General features: G+C 42.0%; 1 long non-coding RNA gene across 2 annotated transcripts in view; it reads right to left on the reverse strand.

Annotated features, from left to right (window-relative positions):
• Window positions 1–15225, reverse strand: part of LOC147753569 (uncharacterized) — a 55440-nt gene that overhangs the window by 6417 nt on the left and 33798 nt on the right. The gene's annotated exons all lie outside the window — the stretch shown is intronic.

The following is a 15225-nucleotide window of genomic DNA, read 5'->3' on the forward strand; positions in this document are numbered from 1 at the left end:
CCTCGTCTCTGCTAAGTACTGGGCCTATCGGCAGGCCTTATGCAACGACGCTATAGATAATACGGAGTGTCTTGATGCTTGGGTATATCGTTGATCTTTAGACGCGTTCCAGTCATTCGGTTGTTATTAAACATGAATTGGATGATTGCTCCCTGCATGTGTCACAGTGCACCTAGAATTGATACCCTTGTAAATGGGACGATCGGGACAATTATCTTCTCTTTTAACACCTTTTCATATCATTTAGAACACTACTAAATCAGGGACACTAGGTATGCAAGGGAAACTACATATTCCACAGTTTTTCCTTGTGTCTCTCACATCGTGCCTAGCAGACACTTGCAGCAAGGCCGCAGTGGCTAACGAGACGGCAGGTCAAGTCGAAGCGACAAACGATTTTTCATTAGGGAACTTTTATCTTCTTCCTATGGACGGAGAAAGATTTTAAGGCGAGATTCTTGGGTAGAGGAAGAAGACACAGGGATGCAGAAGGGTATAGGGGACAAGATATAAGGCAGCCTGCGTCAGGGGAAGGTGGTCTGTCTCTGAAGTTGTATAAAAGCGCCACGGTGGTGAGAAATTCTTATCAAAATCCTATTAAAAGCTACTCACGGAGCCGCCTCTATCGGCGCCTAAAGCGCGCCCTCAGGTCGTCGCTTAGATCTTGCCGTCCTCTGGTTTCCTCACGTCATGCGCGACCGATGTGAGCCTTAATTTTACTTAACGTATAGCCAAGTCTGTTTCTGCCATTCATGCAAGGGCAACGTAAAGAAAAAAGGCAGAGCAAAACGAGATACAAAAAAGGAGGAAGAGACGTCGAAGACTGACAGCATTCTAATGCCCCAGTTTGTACCATTCTCACTATGCACATGTACTCCAGACTAAGACTCCGCCGGACTCAGCTGCTGCTATCCACAGTTTGTCCATTATCGTTCCAGGAGGTATTCAAAATAAATAGCCGAGACCTAAAACCGTACAGCGTATCTAGCATCTGGCAGACTAGACACACGATCGGTGTCTACGAATATGGTGAGGTTCCTAGTTTGCCGTTAGAAAAAGACTTGCCAGACGTGGCTGCCTGTTCCATCCAGGATACTGATGGGGGTACAATCCTTTAAGAATCTTATCGGTCGATCTGTCGGTTGCCGGCACGAGGCGGCTTGCTCAAGCAACTAAAAAAACTGTTGTTCATCTCGTGCTGCAGAAGTAGCTGGCTTCAGCGCAAGAAAAAATGGAGAGAGAACAAAGGTTCCGCGGTGTTGGCGTAGTTGTCGCGCCTGAGTTAGGTTGAGAGAGCTAAGCCACGCACGCCTCTCTGAGTATGAAAAGCGTGTGAGCTGATGCAGACGCCGCGCTTTACAGCTTCCTTAATGAGCAACTCAGAGATGTAGATAGACACGTGACAGGAGAGGGTCAGGAGAACCTAGATACCACGCAACTAGCGGTCAAGACACAGCAGCAGATACATACACTGCTGTAGTAACTGGTCTTAGCCCAACCATTATTGTGTATAGCTTTTTGTGGTAGCTGTCACAATGGATATAGACTAACAATGACATTATACATAGTCGAATTACTAACAAGCATTCCCTGCGTGATGCTAGCCTGTATTGGCTATGACTTAGTTATGCGTAAGTCATTAATATCGTGGTCGCTGGGGTCCAAGGTTACTAAGGTCTCAATGTGGCATCCAATGTTTTACTAACGTTGTTTAAAATTAATGTCGATGTTGTATCCAATATTGATATCTCGACACACTCCTTTGCCGATTGCCTAAATTAGTGTGACAATTCCAAGCACAAAAGCCAGTTATGACGATGATTTAACTAAAATCATTGACATTATTCATACTCGAACATAATAAAGACTTACAGGACAAACGAATTATACATTTCAATCAACTAGTATTGAGCTGATATGGCAGGTTGGAGAGTCCTGCTGACACTGTGGCCTATTTCTCGAGTGGGAAAAAAAGATCTCATAAGAAGCTGTCCTTTTTTCTATGATCACTGGTCCGTGAACGGGATAGGTCCGCACGGCCGCTGTACGTGTCGCCAACGTCCCTTCAAATTTACGCTGCTGCGGTAGAGCGATCACGGCTAACACAGGGGTACAGTTGCCTTCTCTTTTCATCTACACGAGAAATAAATCGGATAGTTTTAGAAGACCTACTAGCTGCACTTAAATTTAGCTTAAATCCGGAAGTTTTCTTCGTAGCGCTAGTGGCAAACAATGCCGTCAGAGAGACTGGACAAAACACAGCAGTCTCTAATTGACCTTCGGATGTTTGTTGAAGACTTCTCTGTTCTCCGTCAGAAACGTGAACGGCGTACGGCATCCCGCTGGGAGACGACGACAACAAAAAGCCTAAATTATCTGTTGCCTCATAGTACTAACCAGCCATCCTGGGAGAGAAAAAGGTACAGCAAATGTTCTAACGAACTAAACGGTTAATCATAGCAAGGCTCTCGTAAATATTCAATGCGGTGTAGCAAAACTTCTTAAGGATATTTTGAAAACATATTGCTTCTTCCGTTCAGTAACGATCGAAGCTGCTTTACATATCTATGAAGTTATTTCGTCCGACCCCAGCAAATGCTGACGTCACCATAGTTATCTTCCCTGCCTAGCTGATAGTTTGTTAATCTGGAGAGACTTTCCTTTCATTACAGCTAAAACTGTCCTAGTATTATTTCGTAGATTTTTACGTCGCCTCTTTAAAATGAGGTACGAGACAGTACCAATCAGCGGCTGAGGTTCGAAAGCTGGCGTTTATACATAATGGCGACACTGAAGTCTGTTCAGCCCGATAAGAAGGGTTTAAGCACAATTCATATCCTCCTAAACCCAAAAGTCGTACATTTAAGACAAATAATTTCCTGGTTCATCCTAAAACATCATCAGTGAGCATCATTGAAAGTTATAAAGTTAAACGTTTTAGTTCTAAGCCACCTGGTGCTTCTACCTTTCTTACCTAACGTTTAAGGCGCTTAAAGGTGAACAAGAGTCATATATCCGACCTGTCTTTAATGGAACGAGATAGATATTCTACGAAAACGACGTGAATAAAAAACGTAACACCCTTCTAGCTATGACACAATGTGCTTGTACCAAGTGTTCTCAAGCAGGTAACTAGTTATCATTTCCAGTGGCTCACCGCGTTCGGCTTAGTAAACCTCTGTCTTACCGACTGCGAAGCTAACTGTGATAGGCTAGACACCTTCACTCAGCATCAAAACAATGATTAAACAGACACTATCATTTCATTGGAAACTTTCACAGATACACTTGGACGCTTGCCTTAGCAACCGAAGAACGAATAGTTCCAAGTGTGCCTTGAGTCCGATCGACATAATGTAACACGTCTCATAAGCTCTACGAACAATAGACAAAATTAATTATGGCCTCTCGTCAGGGTAGCTCTCTTACTACTACTAATTGTCCAATAGTATAAGGCGTATAGCTCGATTTCAGCGATCGACAGTGCAGCGTAGCAGTTAGATTATTAAAAATACCCAGTAATTATTTACGTCTGCCCGACTTCTACCCACCGACTAACCTGCCGACCCTGTCAATTTTAGAACCGCGGACGTTTCCAGGATTTAAAAGGAATCTACTTGAACAAGTATTGTCTGCCCCTCATATAATCGTTCCTCTTGATGACCTTTTGGAAGATGTTTTCATAGGTAATAGATCTTTAATTTGACTCTTCATTAACCCTAAACGCCTAGCGTTAGAGGCCCTGCTAGGCAACTCAAACCCAATGGCCAGTTCGTGGATTCAGCGTTTTTTAAGATCTAAACGTGCTACTGCCGTAACCTACGTCATTCAGGAGCACGGGCACCAGTATTTATACGAAGAAGAACTTTTTGATCGAGCTGAACTAGCACCCTGGGTAGGTATAAGAGGCCTAATGTAAGCGAGCATTTGATCTAGGTTCCAAGGCCATCGTCAGTTCGGGTTGTTTCCTATTTGCAAGGAGATTACAGAACAGCCACCACTCAGACGGGAGTAGTTTTCATGTATCTGTCTGGGAGAAATTCTATCGACACTGCTACAAGCAAATACCAGGGAACGATTAGTACAAAAAAAGCATATTTATTAGTGGGTACGAGGGGGGTAAAAAGTAAGCTTACAGTTGGGTCGTCAGCCTATATGTGAAAAGAATAAATTTCAGAACATGCTTTTTCAAAGCTACTTGGTATGTAGCCAAGAAGCATTTTTCAACCATCGGCCGTTCCTTTTTTAATTGAAAACCTGCTTATCCTTAACCCTAGACTTATGTCTTACTTGACTACAAACCAATATTTCCCATGCAAACCGAAACTATAACCGAAAGAATATAAAACGCAACGTACAAAGAAGTCGAACGACGAGTTTGTGACAACTCAACCTTGAATAATTTCTATCCTAATAACTATAGAAATGCTTTACAGCTATGGCAACTGTTTCTTTATAGTCGCATACAAAAAATCAATATGAGTTAATTAAACCAGATATTATATCTGTTATCGTAGCGATAGTAGATAGCGATTATAGATAAAATCTAAAATTTAACCTCGCTCATAACGGGAAGATATACAATCACTCCATCTATAGGAACAGATATCATTATCATTACTGTACGACACGTTTTTGCATCCTCCAAGGTAAAAACACTGAACGTTGTTATTTATTTTATGATGAACGTATTCGCGCTTTAATTGAATGCAAACCCTCGACCATGTAAAGCCTCTGTGGACGCCTACGCGTGCAACACCAATGAACTATTGCAGTTAAAATAAGCTGTACGATATCATTTGAGTCCAGCCGTCCAATGATAACATCCGAATACCTCAAATCAACGTAAATACATTGACCGTAACTCACCTTCTTACGTGTGTTCATGTTGATCTTCACCTTGAAACACTGCGGTACTTATGTGTGAAATAGTGGGACGGAGAGTGACACGCAAGGAATCAATTAAAGCATCGTAGAACGGGCTCACGCAGTGAGGACACAGCCTCTCCTTCTTTTCTGAGTTCCTGCCTGTCAACAACCGTCTTCGGCAGTTTCCTGATTTGCTGCTTTAACTTCCAGTTTTCCTCTCTCGCTTTCCCTTTCACTCTTGCGACTTTGTTTCATCGTCAACGTTTACGCACTATTCCATCTCTGAGCGCCTTCACTGTATACTCCCTCTTCAGTGCCTGCCTTTAGCCCCTAGCGCGTGAACTGCGGTGAGGCAAAAAGGGAACCCATTAGTCCTAAATTAATTATAAATTGGCGTACGGCGTCCGGATTGAACTACGGACTGGTCGCGCGGAGCTTCTCAGTGGGTCTGATTGGTAAAGAACGGGGTAGAAGGTGGCAGGCAAGAGGAAGAGGAATAACCCGGAAAGAACGAAGGACGTTCCAGGACTTACTCGCCGCCATGTGCATGCACAGAATAGCGACTGGTCGACATGGAAGTTCGTATGTATGGCCACATACATGCGGGCAGCGAACTCCGTCTGCCAACGCGGTTCTACCACTGCCTCGTACAATCATGCATAGGTGACGACGACAGCAACGATAGTCAGCATGCCAGCCGGCTGGCCAAAGGCAGTCGAGGTCCTTTCGCGAGCGCTATAAATGTTGGCAGGCGCAATCGGCAGCCGTTTGTTCATTCGAACGGTCTCTGCCTCTGCGAAGGCAGTTTAGCTGCCTCGGGAACACCGTCTTCAGCTAAAGCTAATTCTCGAAGCCACCTGCGGAGTCCATTAGGATGAAATGTAGAGGACGAAAAGCCGATGAAGAGTAAGGCAAGGGGACGGGAAAATGATAACCCCAGTCATTACGAAGCAGGCCAATGTTACCTGGTTTCCGAGAGAGGGAACCTAATAGAAGGGGTAAATGTACAGATCAGTAGGCTTAAAAATTTCCCACAACATTTCCGGGGATCGAACTATTCTTTATCTATGTATCGATGGAAGCTTTTTAGAAATAACTGAAAACTATGATCACAAACTCATAATAGTAATAAAGAATTGCTACTGCCCAAAGTCGGTAACGGCAAAATACCCTGATTTGAGCTCTATAAGAGTATATATATAGTGTACATTTTCATAATGATAAATGAGCACCATTTTTGTCTACTAATGGTCACCTCGTTTGGAAACTGTATTCTAATCAATTCAAGTTCTAACAGTATTAAGATTCGGCAGCAAACTGTAGGCTTCAAAAAAGTTGGGGAATTTACCGTAACGTATATTGCCTCGTGGTACAAGTTACAAGGCTAATCTGAAGGTTTTATGAAAGATCTACTAACTATAAGCAGCACATGCTGCGACGTTACGCGATATAGACACAATGTTTTGGTTACAGGTACTGAAAACGGGCAAAAAAAAGTTGACTTGATCTAGCTTTATCGCAAAAGTGCCCCCCTTGGGGCAATAGTGGCGTGTTTATTTACTAAAGTTAGAAACTTGTGGGGCAGTCTAGATTCGAATCCAGAGCGTAGATACTCGGTTTCGTGCTGTGAGCCAGTTGTCTGAAGCGTTACTTCTGATAGGACCAAACGTAAAGCTCAAAGCATTTACTCATTGAAGTTATTTCAAATAGCTCTAAATAACTTCCTTAGAACTAAAATGCCCAAAAAACATTGTGCATCCTATATTATATAAGGGCTTCCTAAACAAAATCCGTTTCACTTCCGTAAATAAAAGAATTATTTATTCACACACATTCTGTAGTATTTACGTGCTGTAGGCAAGACTTGAAAGAGCGACTTTGGTTCCTTTTAACCACGGGCTGAGGCTTTCAAAGCATCACATCGAAAAAAGTATAGTGGTATGCAAATGTACATCGTGTTCTCCCTCAGAACACGGTTACACTAGGTATATATGAACTCCTCTAACCTGTGCTTAGTAGGGTATAGAACTGATTTATTTAATTCGAACGATGAATCTAAACAAGAAGGTATCCGGCTTTTGAGAGCTATGTATTTTGTTGTTATTTTTAGATGCGTACCCTGAGTATCAGGTATGAACAAAAGCTAGAGCAGATTTATTAATATTAGAATGTAGGCCCCAGACGATTTGTCATAGAAAGGTAACGCACTAGTTTCATCACATCGTTTTAAACGTTGTAGCTTGCATTAACACTTTTGCGTGCCAGCGAAATATATTATACTGCTACCCTTATCGTTCTTGATTTTGTGATACATAAATTTAATCCGTAGCTTTTTCTACATGCAGTCTTATATACTAGGGATATCGTAGTAGACAGACAGCGTGTGATCCACGCGTAAAATTGTGCTCCTCGTTAAACTACTGAACGTGCCAAAGCCGACATCATGTAATCTCTATCGTGGGATGGTGGCAAATAACGTGCTCGGCATGGTTGACGCCTAGTTCTGTAGCTGTGCAGATGTGCGTCTGTGACTGTAGTAGCGTCTGCAGAGACCGTTAGATTGCTGTCGACCGGCCAAGCGACCAGGCCTTAATTTGTCTTCATTTTTGTTCCATTACGCACATACAGGAACTGAAGAGCATCGGGAATATAAAGGCAAAAAAGGACTGAGCACAGAAGAAAAAGTGGTCGAAGAATATATCTCGATGCCTACACAACCATCTCGATAAGTACTTCTACTTAGCGTAGGTGCAAACCTCCTTCCGTCAACCGCAGCAGACGCATGGAACGCTAAATTTACCCCAGTCCCTTACAGATTTGGGCCTACTAGAGCTGAAGAAACGCACCAAAGCTCTGACGTGCACCATATTTTGTCGCGAGCACAATGCCGAATACTAGGTGCCATACATATCAACTTGATTCCAGTTTGTTATGGTCGAAAAGCGGGTTTTAAGCGTAGCCTTAAGTTTCATCATAGCCCAGTTATTCACGAACTACTCGAGTAATGTCCCGGCTTCGCTCCTATTGGCAACGCTGCGCGCTTCGTGCTCCGATAAGATTTTTTTTTGTAATAATTTTTGGTTTTGCACGCTGCGATCTAGTTGAATGAAGACTGAAGCAACATTAATTCGCCAATCCAATAATCTTTCCAAATGTTCAGACAGGCCATTCAAATTTTCTCACTGAGTCTCAGGTGACTAGGTATCAATGTTAAAAGGCTAGAGGAAAACACTATGGAAGAAAAGACTGTTTTTAAACTGGATACCTATAGGAACAGAGTGAAGCCGACGCTAATATCTGCGTGCTGACTTCAAACTTTATTTATAGTCGACTCTAAAGCAAATTCTACCTGCAAACAATAACGGATACTCTAACGGAACCTTGTATAGCCTAACAAAATCTAGCTTCAGATATTGCTTAAAAATCCTGGTGGCGAGGCGGACATTTTTGTATTTTAAGAAGGTCCATGTCTCAGTTGCATCCAAGAAACATCGTTAAGCGAACCTGTACGCAAGCTGTGTTGGAAAATAGACGGTGAAATACATATAAACATAGAGAACTACAAAACACGAAGGGCTTCTACACCCTGATGGCAAACAGTTTGTATTGCTTGCGAGACAAATAGGCAAATAATCTAACTTGAAAGCTAACTGTACCATTGTTACTTATAAAGGCCAGAACAAAGTAGGTCTATTTTGTATTACATAATGGGTCCTAGTCGACGCTTTGCTTGCAAAAATTCTGCATTGATCGGCAAAAGGAAATCACCGACGATTATCGCATGGTTCCGTTAGCACGTCATAATGATGCACCCGATGGAAATAACGTCTTTGTTTAACCCTCGCCATACGCTGACGTCTTCATAGGCTTATGATCTTCATCAACTACGCTATGATCTGTTATCAATGTGATAATGGTCTCGTGCGTCGCTATAGTTGCCGTTTGGCTGACCTCAATTGCTTCGTATCGAGTTGTGCGGTGACGTTATCGAAAGGCAAAAGCTGAAAGGAAGATGCCTCTGCTGGTGCTGTTTTTTTCCTTTTTAACCATCTTTTTCTTGGTCTTCTACCTCGCCGTTTGCCTTCGATCTGGCTTGTTTCCTCCTCGTGGGATCGACACGAACGACCGTTTGACAATGATTGGAACTTCTACATTTTCACTTTTTTGGTTCTTTCGACGCCGCGTTTCGATGAGCGTTTCCTCGCCATCTCCTTCATTCGGAATGATGCCGCACTCGTTATGGAACGGAACCCGACAAGGAAATTCTGTGAGGCTTCGGCCGGTTACGGCTGCTGCAGAATTCTCCGCCGATAGAGATCGACGTCATTGAGCCGACAATGCGAAAATCCATAATCAAAGGGACCTTTTCCCTATAACAGTTGTCGCGCTTTAACTTTGCTTCTTCGTCTGCTCCGCCACCGTCGTTCCTGTGTCAGTGATGAGGGAGTGTAACTCGATTCCATAGCCCGGCGATGCGAGAGGCTGTAGTTTCTTCCATTCCATTGCTTTTCCGCAGTCTCGGTTGCACAGTCGTTCTATTTTCGCTATCGCTTTGCCCCCTACGTCGAATAGCCATGAAATCTCTCATGCCGTTCTACCTCCCGCCTCTCTGTTTTCAGCGGCGGTGGCGGCGGCTCTCGATATGGCAAGCGACAGGCGAACGGCGTCGTTCTTGGTAGTAGTTCCGTCCCTGTTGGCTGCTGCCGCCGCCGCCGCTACTACTTCGGCCTAGGCGCCGTCATCAGGACGGCGTATGCGTTCCCCTTGTTTCTGCGTCGCCTGCCTCAACTGGTCATATTTTTCTTTACCTTACTCGTTTCCTTTTTTAGTCTGTTTTAATCATCACAAATGATGAAATGATAAATTGACAACGATATCGTGTGACGGACATCAGACAACTTCGCACGTATTTCGCTTTCTCATCTATTCAATTCGGTGCCGCCACAATCCGACAGATACGCATGGATTGAAGAGGGTCGATTTCTGTAAACGACGTCTATGGCAAACTGCCGTACGAAATAGCTACGCCAAAATGGACACATCAAGATAGATACGTGAGTATAGGTCATAACGAGAAAGATGTCTTCTAAGGTTGAACACCGTTTGTATATATCATGGTTAAATTTATTACATACAAAGTATATATATCACACGCAGTAGCTACTATGTAGCTACTTTTTGACCTAGTCAATGCAACCGCAAGCCACCATGAACTTTCTAATTGCGTACATGTAGCAGTATTAATTTTCAAATCTACCCTTTCTAACATCATCTAATTTGGAAATTCTGGAACCAAACACGTCTTGAACGAGACACGTAAACATTATCGCATTATATGCCCATCATTGAATACAAAAACGAGTTCTTATTGTTTTCATGACTAGAACTATATTGTGCCATTGGGGAGAGCACACATATAAGCACCCCAAAGAAAAGCCCTAACCGCTTATCAAACATGATAGTAGCACATGGGTATGTTGATCCAACTGGCACCGTTAACCCTGCCACATTGTCAAAAAGTACACAATGATCAAAGGCCTCAAAAGGTATATAATATATTATGCACCTTTAAGCTCCTAAAAGGCTTCTGCAAAAGCAAGTATCGAAATTAAAAAGGGGGAGAATTTTTGAAATTATGCTATAGAGCGTACTATCAGTCAAAACAGCTATCTTGTTATTTTTTATTTGAAAACCAACGAACAATTACGTCGACTTTCGATACATGACCTGTGTCCCGTATTTCACTGACTAACATAACAACAGTTATTTTTCTCGTTACAGGCCGTATACCCCCCCCCCCCCCCCATCTTTACCACGAGGAATCCGCAAGCGACTTATAGTTACACTTCCATAGTACATCGTACCGTAAAGGAAGAATTGTCATTATGTAAACTGACGTTGACGGTAAATGACCCAAAAGGCCCGATTTCCCTAATGCTGCGCGCCTGCCGCTGCTATACTCATTGCAATCGGCGCATGACAAGTATACATAATAGGATTCTGGGGGTAACGTGGAGGCGTAAGATGGTGTGTGATCGTGAAAGCGATAGCGGAGACTACGGTGTTAGGGTCAGCTTCCAATTTTGACGCGAGCTACCCAATGTCGTTCGCTGCATTTTTGAATCCTCTGCATCTTGTTGCTTGGCGGAGGCGCGAAAGGAAGCCAACGACATAAAAATCCCAATTTTTGCCGCCGATTGCGGCTTCACCACCAAAGCCATACGTTATCAACTATGGGAATACCCACGGCGGCTAATACCGCGTTGGTGTGTCACACTCGGCGGAACGATGGACCCTAGCCGCCCATGACCATAGATCCTCAACACAATGTCGTCTTCCATAGGCGCCCTCCTCTGCCCTCATGTCTCATTCATCAAAGAGACATCTTTCTCGTGATACTATATCTAAAAGCTAGATAATACAAAGGTGGCAAATGCTTTGATTCATTGCACAAAAAAGTTGGAATGGATAACTGCTCCAGCTCTTTTTACGAAAACTTTTTTTTACGAAACTTTTTACAAAAAGGCTCTTTTTTATAAATGATGATTTTTTACGTAGACTACGACGTCGTATTTTCGTAACATATTTTCAGTTTACTGACGCGTTGTCTGTACACTCAGTCCTCGTAGTGAAGTGCTACTTCAGCTATAAGAGTAGGCATCGCGATCCTTGGGTTTTTAGCAATTTCTAAAGGATTAGATGCCAAGCCGAGGTTGTGGCTGGCATTCGCCAGTCTGAAAGTAGCCAGTGGTTTTCTTTACAGGGCTTAGTTGTAACGAAACTTGGCTATAAAAAGTGGGAAAGCTGTACGGATTGAGTCACTCATATATACGTACATATCACTAGAAAGCATGTCCAATGGGTTTTTGCATTACATACTTGTTAATACATACCGTATCTCGATCATGTTATAATAACTATGTAAAATTCCGAAATATGTGGTCGTAACATTGAGGGTATACGCGTTCTTACGATACGATTTCACACCAAGATTTCCATCGTACTCCATCGGGACGTATAAACAGATGGCTGGCGGTAGTTGCCCACATACAATGGTAAATGTCGTTTCTATGCTAACACTACATGACGCTTTTTATTTCAAGTTCGAGATTAGAGTTGCTAGAATGAACTAGAAGAGCATTGCTAAGCCACATAATTAATTTCATTTATTTCCGAAATCACTTATTCTCAAGAAGAATAAAAATAACTGTTTTATATCTCTCTTCACTGATGTTTTTGGTGCGATTTACGGGCCTTTTTTTCAAGCGGGCAAATTTGGCAGTGTTTTAATGCTAAGTGCTTAAGGCATGACACGAACTGCAATCTGCGTATGGAGACCCTGTCTAAAGGCGTATTATATGCTAAGCCATAACGCATTTCCGTTATTTACCCATTCAAAAAGATGGAGCAAATAAGGTAGCGAAGGGTTCTTCGACTATTTGCCGTTTTTTCCACACTCAACTGTTTCAATAAAAATGTCCTGTTTGGCCCGAGTAAGCGGTTGTCGTTCGATTCAAGCTAGTCTCAACTTCAGAACGTGATTTTCAAGATAACTGAACGATGTCATGTATAATATATATGTATATAAAGCTTTATTCGTTTTTCCTTGTTTCTAATCTATTGCATCGTAATTATATGACATAAACTTGTTGATACCGGCTGCTATGACAGCCATCTAGGTAAAAGTGTGACAAATTCAGTAGTTTTCTTAGCGGCCATATTATTGCCCCAGCCCCAAATCACGTTTGATAAAAACGACAACAAGGGTGGCTCTACTCCATTGGCAGTCATTCAATTGTTCATAGTGAATATGGCCCTGATTCGAATAGTTTTGTTGCTTTTCAGGACGAATTAGTATAAGAAGAAGGCATGTGAGCCATTAACAGGCTGGATTTATTTTGACCTTTGAAGACCTAAGAAATAAATTGAACGTTTGTACTATTCTGGGTGAGACGACTGCTGTGCACGTAAAGGGGTCTCTACTACTCAGAAACGATCACGCTGCCTGCACTTTGCTAATGCGTTAGTTGTCCTACGATTAATTTATCCTAGCCTATAATTCGCCAAGGGCTATAGCCTTTTCCTAGGTTAAAATGCAACACACAGGCCTATATATGTAAAACAGCTAGAAATTAACTTGTACTATGGACTTCTAATGGCATTTAATTTACATTTTCATTCACCGCGATAACCGACACGTACGCTTATATAACGTACAGTATAACGTTGACTGAACTCGTATTAGGACAGATGTAGATTGCAAATGCAAAATTGATTTAAGAAAAAAAAAAAAACATTCCAATTTTTCGATTTAATAGAAGTTGTTTTCGGCCTTAGTTAACCGACATTGTCGTTAGCAGTGCCCTCTTAGCTCAAAGCACATGCTGCCTACTGTTGCACATATGACCACCTTTATTTTTTTTTTCGAAATCCTTCGAAGCTGAATTAATTGGCTAAAAAGTTTGGTAACACTTACTATCAAAATAAAGTAAGCAAGGGTTCCTTGCTTAAGAAACTACAAATAAGAAATTAAATATTGGATTAGAAACTAACAAGCGGCCATCGATTGACCCTCCTGCAGTCAGTGGTCTTGAGGCGACTTTTTACCAGGGCGATACCTTACTCACAGGTTATAGCAACGGGTCAGAAATCGGGCAAATATATAATCTGAGCTGTTTAAACAACTAAACATCTAATCTTACAGATTTGACCACTGCGTAGCAGATTACGCTAAACAGACGGACAAATAACAACAAGGGCCTTAGCATTAAAACCGTGACTCAGTCATAGGAAAGGCTTGGTCCTACGCCCTTTTCAATGCGGACGACGGGTATTGGATGATATCAAGAGTAATCGTATCTAATAAATCTCGTTAATTAATTAAAAAGGCATTAATCCTCAAGATGGAAGCACCACCCCATAGAATCTTTGCCTTTTTACCCTATAAACGGAACGTAAAACTGAACCATGATTTCCGTAACATTATATAAACGTTGGTAATAGAGAAAATAGTAAAACAATGAATGGCCCATTTGGTAGAATTAGGTTCATACTATTTATTGATACTAAACGCCTTGCTTGTTGCAATACCTACATTCTCATTTAAGTAGCTCGATTGACAACTGGAAAGGACTATAATGCTTTTATTATAAATCAATTGTAGTGCAATATCGACGAGCCAACCATGTTGATTTGCTATGGAAACTATCTCAGGAGACCAGCAACTAAGCAGCAATAATGTCGGACGATAGACTAAAAATATTTTGCATGGATCATTCGGTTAAATGAAGTTAACAGACCCACGGGTCATGATGCCCAACGGGAGATTTGCCCAAATTGACTATGACGACATGGGAAACGTTGAGTTCCGCTTTAAAAATGTGGATCACAATGTTCACTAACTGAGTGACAATGGAATCAGGCCCAAAGGCCCAACGTGGGGCACCCTGGAGCTGAGCCTCAAATGGATACCATGTGTAATGGCCGATTACTTATTAAGACTTGAACTTTAGCTTAGAGAGCACTGTATCATGTCATATACAATACTATTATTCCAGTTTTTGCTACGTTTGGGTTTCTCAGACAATCGCCAAATCAATCCAAATCATGCCAAATCAAATACTCATATCATTCCTAAGAAGCCGAAGATTATAATAGATTACCAGTTAACTAAAGTGTGTATCAAGTGGAGCAGCAGCAGCAGCAGCAGCAGCATATCTGTCATACCTATAGCAAACCCTAAGCTCCTAATTATCAATTAACGATCCCCAGTAATACGATTATTAAACAATACATAGTTCAACAATAACCGTGCCTCTTCAAGGTACAGATCTACTTGTCCTTGGATCAGAAAATGTGTCGTTGGTACAAGTATCAAATAAAGCGCCCTGGAGAACTGCAGATGATGTAAACGACAAGCAAAGAAATCAATTCAGTGCAGAGTAGATTCAGGAGCGGTTCCGCTCAAACTGAACCTAACCAAAACATCCTTCCTAGGATGTCCGCTAAAAAAAGTAGGACGCTTGCTTACATTGGGTTCAAACCAAAACATCAGTCAAAATAATCAGCTAAATAATTGTGTCCTAAGGAATAGCGTGTTCCAAAACTCAGAGACCAAGTATCGGTTTTACACAAACGATATTCATTTGTCAGGAAGATTAAAAATCGTGTCTTTTATTTTAACAGACTAAATGTCGATAATGGCGACTCTATACGGCATTCGAAAGCAATTTCCAAATCAAGACGCACACTTGACTCCATGCTTATTTTGGTTTGTATTCACTTGAATAAAAACCTCAGACTGAACGAGTATCGAATGTTTCGAAGCAACAACAGTAACCCAACAATCTGGACACT

Source organism: Varroa jacobsoni, unplaced genomic scaffold, assembly GCF_002532875.2.
Source record: "Varroa jacobsoni isolate VJ856 unplaced genomic scaffold, vjacob_1.0 scaffold_376, whole genome shotgun sequence".
Lineage (NCBI taxonomy): Eukaryota > Metazoa > Arthropoda > Arachnida > Mesostigmata > Varroidae > Varroa > Varroa jacobsoni.